Source organism: Ursus arctos, unplaced genomic scaffold (assembly GCF_023065955.2).
Source record: "Ursus arctos isolate Adak ecotype North America unplaced genomic scaffold, UrsArc2.0 scaffold_8, whole genome shotgun sequence".
Taxonomy (NCBI): Eukaryota; Metazoa; Chordata; class Mammalia; order Carnivora; family Ursidae; genus Ursus; species Ursus arctos.
Genome location: NW_026623100.1, coordinates 16426072 through 16434988, shown reverse-complemented (window position 1 = coordinate 16434988; position 8917 = coordinate 16426072).

Here is an 8917-nt window from a genome sequence, read left to right as displayed (position 1 = left end):
AAAAAGAAATAGGAAGACTGACAGTTCTTTGGCCTTGATCCCAAATTGTGAATAAGTAACTGGAATCTAGAATCCTGGAAACCAGCCCCAATCAGCGATAGCTGTGCTTTGGTAAAAATCTACGTAAGATCAGCTCTTTGCTTTGTTGAGGGAAGCCGTGTTGTGCCACAACTTTTCCTTTGCTAGGCAAGAAAAAAAACTCAGCATTGTTTCAAATATATTTGAGAGGTGCTCTCTTCCCTTCATGCGTACGATATGTGACACCCCCAGAGATTGTGGGGCAACACCCTGCAATCAGTATTTCTGCAGCAAAACCTATTTATTCACAGTAAGTGGAATAAATATGGACTACCAATAGCCTCATGTAAACTCAGGTGAAAATTTGCTACCAAATGAGCTTGCCACAAAACTTTCGGTTTTCAGAGATTTTTCCATTTCAGAGTTGCAGGTAAGGGATTATTGACCTTACATATATAGGTCTATAGTTGTAAAGACTAAGGTACACATGGGTCAGGTACTGTTCCCAAATCAAACACCTAGAAAGTGATGGAGTAGGAATTTTAATCCTGGGAAGCTGTTCGTGAGTCTTGTGTTATCAACAGAAATGTTACACTGCCTTCAATTTAACATTTTATTTCACTTAATCCTCACGAACTTGGATTAGGTTGAACTGTTTGAAATTGCCAATATTGAACCCTTTTTGAAGTATGAAAATGCTATTTCATTTGGTCCAACCTATCATTATTATGGCTTTACCAAAAGGAAATAGAGGCTCAGAGAGAATGAGCCAGTTATGGGACAGAACTTAAGTGCCAGAGCTCTTAGATCAAGAGCTGGGCTCCATTCCAGCCCACCAGCCAGGTAACTGAACAATTTTACTTTTCTGGACTTGTTTCTTCATTGTTATTGAGCACGATACTAACTTTGGGCCGAATTTTGGAGGCTACAGTTAGATGTCTCCCACAAACTCCATTAAGACTTTAAAAAGTAAGAAATCACACAGCTTAGAATCATCAAACACAATTTTTTAGTAGGTGAGATCACCCAGCCATCTCCAGAAGGCACATACTCTGTAAATATAAATGAAGAACGCCCAAATAGGAACAAAGAGAACGAGCTACTTACGCAGAGCTTGCTAGAGCCAGAGAGTCAGCTGCCATCATCGGGCAGCGATTCCAGGACAGGCTAAGGCGTAGGAAAGCTTCACAGTGAACAAAGGTTAGGCTTCAGGTGTCCTCTGATTGGGAGGAGCTTGCATGGGGAAGCTAGAGATGGGCTCCCTAGGAGTGGTACATCCTTTGGGATTGATTTGGGAGCATATTTAGTTTTCTCTGATTGATCCTGAGTTGGAAGAGGCGGGGTTGGGCTTCAATCTGCAGCAACCAGTCCAGGGAGCCACACAACATCCCCTATAGCCTTTGAGTAGCCTCTGAGTCTCTGTCGAAGGTACATGGTGGTGGCTGACTGCCTTGCTGTAGCAAACCGAATAAATAGTGTTTACTTGTTCTCATTTGGGTGGTCCTAACTATTTCCACATGTCTGACAGAAGAACCTTCCAGGCCAAGGGAAGAGCTCCTAAGTGAAGAGTACACCCTGAGTTTGGAAATAGGAAGGAGGCCCGACTGGCTAGAGAATAAGCTGGGAGGAGCAGCCAGACGTGAAGTCACGGAAGAAAGGCAAAGGCAGATCACCTGAGCCCTTATGGGACTTTGGCTTTGACTCTGCACTGGGGAGCCATTGGAGATTTAGAGCAGACCGGTGAACTCATGTGATACAGACTGCTATGTTGATGAGACAGTGCAGTCCGATGAACAGTACCCTAATTCAGCTCTATTATTCTCAACAGAAGAAAGTGTGGAAATAGGGAGGGTGTGGTCTGCATAAAGTTTAAGAAAAAAGAGCCAGGAGAGCAGGAGAAATTAGTGGTACTTACATCCAAAATTGTGGATGCATTTACTGTGGGATAACTCATGAGTGGGGGAGGGTGGGATGTCCCTCCAGAGTTAATCATGTGTGCTCGGCACCTGTGCTCCCCAAGCTCATGCGACCCCTCTTCCAGCTGAGTCCTTACTGTGTGCCAGGCTAGTGATGCTGGCACAAGGGGTACAGTCAGGACCCCGACGGCCATGTCCGGAGGAGGTGGAGACCACCGGGAAAGCAAGCCTGGTCCCGGCGGACTTGGAGGTGATGTTACATCCTCTTCGGTCGGGATTTAGGCTGGGACCATGGTTCCCAAACCGCGCGGCAAGGCAGAGGCAAGAGCAGACTCACAGGGGCACGGGTATTCTACATTTTCACGGGAAACTCAGCAATATCTGTCAGATACCATGCAAAACTACTGACTTCAGGGAGTTCACAGTTTGAACATTAAATCCTGTTAGATTGCTTGTGGCAATACTCCTGGGGAGGAAAAACAACATTTTCTCTACCCTCTCAGGTTCACTACTTGGGAGTCTGTGAATTTAACTGACAAAAGGCAGATTAGCAAGAGAAAAGAAACCAAACGTTTATTTTTTGCGTGCAGGGGGAATTCATGGGGGAGTACTCAGTGATTAGTAACAGAGAGGTGGTTAGCGTTTCGGGTTTATATATCTACCTCAGTGGAGGAAAAGAGAGGAGGAAGAACAAATGGTTTCTTTAGGGAAGACAAATGGAGAGGAAGGGGCGCCTGGCTGCCTCGGGTGGTAGGGCATGTGATTCATGGTCTCGGGGTTGTAGGTTCAAGCCCCATATTGGGTGTAGAGATTACTTAAAAAAAAAAAAAAAAAAGGAAAGATAAATGGGTTTTTACAAAAACAAAGAGGATACAAAAAAGTCTGTGGTAATTACTTATGCAGCTACAAGCGTCCTTTTTCACGGCCTTGAAACTCCCCAGGAGCAGGACTATGAGAGTTTCATTTCGCAGAAGTTTTTTTTTTTTTTTTTTTTATAGATTTTATTTATTTGAGGCGCGGGAAGAGGGAGAGGGTAAAGCACTCTGCGCAGGGAGCCCAACAGGCTGCTCCACAGGGACCTCCACATGGGGCTCCATCCCAGGACCCCAAGACCATGACCTGACCAGAAGTAAGATGTTTAACCAACTGAGCCCCCCAGGCGCCCCAGAAGTTGCTGGTTTTAGTCAGATACAGGAAACCCCAAAACGAGTACTCTCTGCATCTATTGAATCTCAAATGTCTTCAGCTTAAAATATTTATACAAATTTTGGGGTATATATAACAGGCCGAAAATGGTGTTACTTGGGCCAGGCCAAGTCACCAAACCAGGGCTTAAGACTTAACCTAATTGCAGTTCCAACCTTCTCCAGAAATTTTCAACTTATCAATCAGGAGTTTTCTTTCTTCTCTTTTCTTTTCTTTTTTTAAAATTTTAATTTTATTTAAGTAAACTCTACACCCAGCTTGGGGCTCAAAGTCACAACCCGAGACCAAGAGTCACAGGCTCCTCCAAAAGAGCCAACCAGACCCCCAGGAGTTCTAATAAGCACCAATGAGGTAATCTGCCTCATGGGCCCTCTCCACCCCCACCCACTCAAAGGAAAAAGTAATCTGCACAAAAAGGCCCACTGCCCTTCCCCCTAAGGAAAGGTGGTCTTGCCTGAAACAATCCTTCCTTTTGCTGGGAACTTTCTTGCCCCACCCCCTTCCTACAAAACCTTTCCATTTTGTCCAACTCCTCAGAGCACCCCTCTACTTGCTAGACAGGGTGCTGCACGTTTCACGAATCATTTAATAAAGCCAATTAGATCTTCAAATTCACTTGCTTGAATTTTTTTAAAAAATTAATTTAATTTTAAGTAATCTCTGTGCCCAACATGGGGCTTGAACTCACAACCCTGAGATCAAGAGTTGCACATTCTGGGGCGCCTGGGTGGCACAGCGGTTGGGCGTCTGCCTTCGGCTCAGGGCATGATCCCGGCGTTATGGGATCGAGCCCCACATCAGGCTCTTCCGCTATGAGCCTGCTTCTTCCTCTCCCACTCCCCCTGCTTGTGTTCCCTCTCTCGCTGGCTGTCTCTATCTCTGTCGAATAAGTAAATAAAATCTTTTAAAATATTAAAAAAAAAAAAAAGAGTTGCACATTCTACAGACGGAGCCAGCCAGGCGCCCCTGAATTTCTTTTTTTAACACATGAGAAAAATTAATGTGGAATGAGGATGATGGTGTCCAAATCTGATTCCAAAGTTTGAGAAGTTGTATAGTGCCCAAACAGCACACATATCCCATCACTTGGTATAGGTTATTTAAGAATGAAACACAGGGGCACCTGGGTGGCTCAGTCAGTTAAGCATCTGCCTTTGGCTCAGGTCATGATCCCACGGCTCTAGGTTCTAGTCCTGCCAGATCCCTTGCTCAGTGGGGATCCTGCTTATCCCTCTGCCTGCCACTTCCCCTGCTTGTGCGCGGCTCTCTCTCTCTCTCCCCCTCCCATAAATACAATATATTTTTTTAAATTTATGTTATTACTTATATATTGTTTTCAAATAGCTATAAAACTATTAGGACATAAATCATTACGGTGTATGGACGTAATAAATGGAACTGTTAAGTATTTCTTTTGGATAGGGAGGGGAGCGGTGAAGACAGTACTGAGATGTTAAGAGCACTAGAGGTTTAGGACCTAGTGGGTAAGGGCTCTGCACTCAAACTTGATGCTTCAGATTCCAACTAAGACACTTCCTAACTGCAGGCCGTTGTTGGGCAAGCCATATAATCTCTCCCTGGGCCTCCATTTCTTCACCTATTAAATGGGAATGATGACAAGAGGACGTCCTTTATGGGGTGTGATGAGGACTGAGTGATATGACACTGTGAAGCCCTCAGCCCAGCGCCTGCCTGCCACGGCAGAACACCGGATAAAGGAGACCCTTATAAAGAGAAAGCTCTAAGGATTTTCCAGAAGAATGGGATGCTCTGTCTGTGCTCCCTCTCCGCACATGCCCATCCCAGGAGCAGACTGACTCAACAATCCTTGCCTTTGTTTTGGGCTTTGGGAGATGAGGTCAAGTCCTAACCCAGTCAGCCCACGATCTTGGGCTTTGGGAGGTAAAGTCAACTTCTCACCCAATAGCCCGTGCCTATAGTCTGACAACGTCAGGTTTCTTTGGCCAGTGGCAAGGAAGGAGAGTCCTAGCACAACAGGGACCGTGGGGGTGGGCGGCTGGTCCAACAAAGGACAAGCTACAGTTGTTATGGGGGAGGGGGGAGGGCGGAGGTTAGGAGACATTTCCCTGAAGTGGTATTTGGACGGGCTCAAAGCAAAGTCAAAATCTAGACTGCAAAATGGGCCCAAGGCCGTGTTTCCTTGGAAACCACTAAGTTAAGAAAGATGGAGAACGGTGTGTCCAAAAAGCCCTTATCTAATGCTGTCCACCTGGGTTGTAAGTTAAAGTTGCTTCTCGGGGTCAAAGTGAATTAGACACTCCAGGCAAGACGGGGCTGTTTCGTTCCCACGGGTACAATTTCAAAGAGCAGAGTTTCTGCTGGACTACGAAGCTAGAGAACAAGGTCTGTCCGTGAGGAAGTGAGTGCTAGGCCCACACCACCGTGCAGGGGCAGCTTGGCCTTCAGAGAAATAGTGTTTCCTCTTGAACTTTGTAGCTGGCTTCATCTCTGTTATCCCTGCCCTGTGAACGGCAGGGCACATCGTTCACTTCTCATTCCTTGCTCATTTTTACTTTCTCAACTCCCAGAAATAAGGAGGGGAGGAACTTTGTGGCAGCCAGATGGGAGACAGGGGCTCTGGTCTGCCTTTCTGGCAGCAAGGGGTTTGATATCAAAGGCACCTGAGCATTCCTCCAAGTGCCCAAGGTGTGTAAAGGCACCGAGTGACTTGCTGGGGACAGCCGGGCTGAGCCCCCCCCCCCCCCCCCCCCCGCCCCGGGAGAGACCGCAGCAGCTCCCGGTTCTTCCCCGCCCCAGCATTCTTCTCACACCTGGAACAGCAGTGTGGGGAGGGCTGGCGCAGGCCTCTCCCTGGCCCCCAGAGCCATCTGGCTGGATGGCTTTTCTAGTAACTAGAGAGGCCCTCGCACGTTTCAGAGGGCCTCAGCCTCTGATCTCCAGTCTGGGCCCAGCCTCCCCTCCCAGCGGACGGCAATCCTTTCCTCCGCCTTCACTGCTCACTGTTCAACCCTGGGGACCCCACATACGAGTCGTGGCAGTGTCTTGAGGTTGGTCTCCAGATCTAATCAGTGGGGATCAACTCATTCCTACCTCATAGGATTATTGGGAAAATGGAATGAGATAAGATCAACAGACCACTTAGCACAAAAATACCACTCCCTCCCTCCCACATACCTTCTCAGCCTCTGCCAAGCTCTTGCCCACTTCTCTTCACCAGTCGCAATCCAGGAGCTTTTGTCAGCTCACCTGAAGTCCTCACCCTCCTCTGAACACACTGTCCCCAGATCAGGAGAGCTGCAGTTTCAAAGAAGCCCCCATGTGGTGGTCTGTGAGCTGCGGGCCCAACATCCGTGGCGTGCGTTTGATCCTTGTGACACACCACAGGTTGTCGTTTGCCATTTCATGGTGCGCCGCAGAATGATGGAACTCGATGAGCCCTGTGGGGACCCGCTCGGGCCCCCGGAGTTGGTATAAAGAGTATTTTAAGCTGAAGACATATGAGATTCAGCAGATATAGAAAAAAATGCCTTCCAGAACTTCTCTTATCTGACTAAAAGCAGAAACTCCTGAGAATTGAGGACGGCCATAAATCACCTCTTTGGTGTGGGTCTGCTCCCAGGAGACAGACAGACAGCAAACATGGCCTCAGTCCCCTCCCCCGGGAAGTTTTATGGTTCTGAAGACAGAAAGACCACTGGCATAAACAAACACCATTGCAGACTTTCTTATCTCAGGTTTGTTCTCCTGAAAACCCATTTGTCTTTCCTATAGAGATGAGTTTGCTCTTCCCATAGGAGCCTTTTCTCCCCCTCCCTTTTTCCTACTAAATTAGATATGAAAGCCCCAAATTCTAACCACCCCTTTGAGTTACTCACGGAGCACTCCCACGTGTGTGCGTGTGTGCGTGACGCACGCGGAGACAAGCTCTGTCTGCTCTCTTGCTCATCTGTCTCTTGTCAGTTTAATTGCAGGCTCCATTCACTTAAGAGACAGAGAGGAAAAGTTTTCCCTCCTCATAGAGATTCTCTCCTTGACCAAATTTAGACAGGCTCCTCTGCACTCCCTCCTCAAACTCTGAGACCCTGACGTTTTAGACTTCATGCTCATCTCTGCATTGTCCAGTGTTAGCAAGAATCCTGCTGGGTAGGTTTAGCGAAAATCCCCTACTGTTGGTCTGACCACCCTTAATATCTGTTCACTCAGCCTGCTTTCAGCAAAAATCCTGGGGGGTCAGTTTAGCCAAGAATTACCCTATCTTTTAGTAAATTTCTATCCACTGACCACCCCCTGCTCCTTGGCAATAAACCCCTACTTCATTGCATTCAGAACTGAGCATGGTCTCTCTTCCTACTACAAAACCCCACTTTAGTAGCCCCTCTTGAGTAAAGTCTGCCTTGCCATCTTTAACAAGTGTCCTGAATGATTCTTTAACACCCCCGCCCCCCACCCAAAGCCCTTATCTTCTGGGCCAACCCCTCACTATATATAAGGAGAAACTAAGAAGTTAGGCAATTAAACAAGAGAGGGAATAGGAGGGGTATCTGGGTGGCTCAGGTGATTAAGTGTCTGCCTTCGGCTCAGGTCATGACCTCAGGGTTCTGGGATCGAGCCATGTCCAGCCCTGCATCAAGCCCTGGGGCCCAGACTTACCACTAACCAGCCATGTGACCTCAGACAGGTTACTTAAACTTGTCTGTGTTTGAAACAAGAGGCACATCGATAACGTGGGCAAATAACGATGCCCATCTCACAATATCCGTCTTTCATGTTGTGACAATCTAATGAGTTACAACTGTCCAGCAGAGTAAGCACTATATAGTAATTGTTTTTTTTTTTTTTTTAAGGTGGTTGCTTGAGGTAACTAACTCAGTTAGTTAATGATGAGAACTGAAATGAATGCACTTTTCTGTCCCTGTGTTAAATACCGGGACCAAGCAAAAATAATTTGGCTGTTTGCTCCAGGAAATATCTGCTACTAAAAAATAAGATTGTAAACCAACTAAGCAGGTGACTGATCAAGATTACTGATGCAGCCAGGCCAGGTCTGAGAGAGGGTCCTAGCTAAGACGACTCCTGGCTTCTCGAAGGAGGGAGATCAGACATGAGCCAGCAGAAGGTGAAAGCAGGGTTTATTGAAGATCGATTGATCTATCTATCTATCTATCTATCTATGGAGAGAGATGGAGATGGATAGAAGGAGCATCCAGGAATCTCGTCTTTGTTTAGGGTCTGGAGTTTTTATTGGCTACTGTGGTCTGGTACAGAACAAGGACAGGGTCCAGGTGTCCTTCGTAAGTCATTCATTCCCTGAAGCCCAAGGTCTTGGCATCTAGGTGTTGGGAGTCAGTGGTCTTAGCGAACATTTACGACCCCTCTACCACTTCACTCCTTAGATGTCATCTATCATGCTGGAAGGCTCCAAAGATAGCATTATCTCTTGGTCCCTCACAAGGAGGACATGCGTTATTTGCATTACAAGCATATGTGGGGGGGGGGGTCAGGCCCCAGCAAGAATAGAAGCTGGAGAGAAGGGAGAAAAAAACAGCTTTTTTAATGGGGTCCATTCAGTTTCCCTGTCTCACTACAGCTTGTTCACCAAGACCCTTTCAAGACCCTTGCTTCCAGGACCCACCAATCCTTTAAGTGGTAAATTCTTCCTCACCTGACCACTTTCTTCCCTTGCAAGACCCAGCTCACAAGACTTCTTTCTGGAGTTCTAAAGTCATATATCCCACTGCCAGGCTGTCTCAGAGGCATCTCACACTTAACATATTCAAAGCTGAGCTCCTGATCCC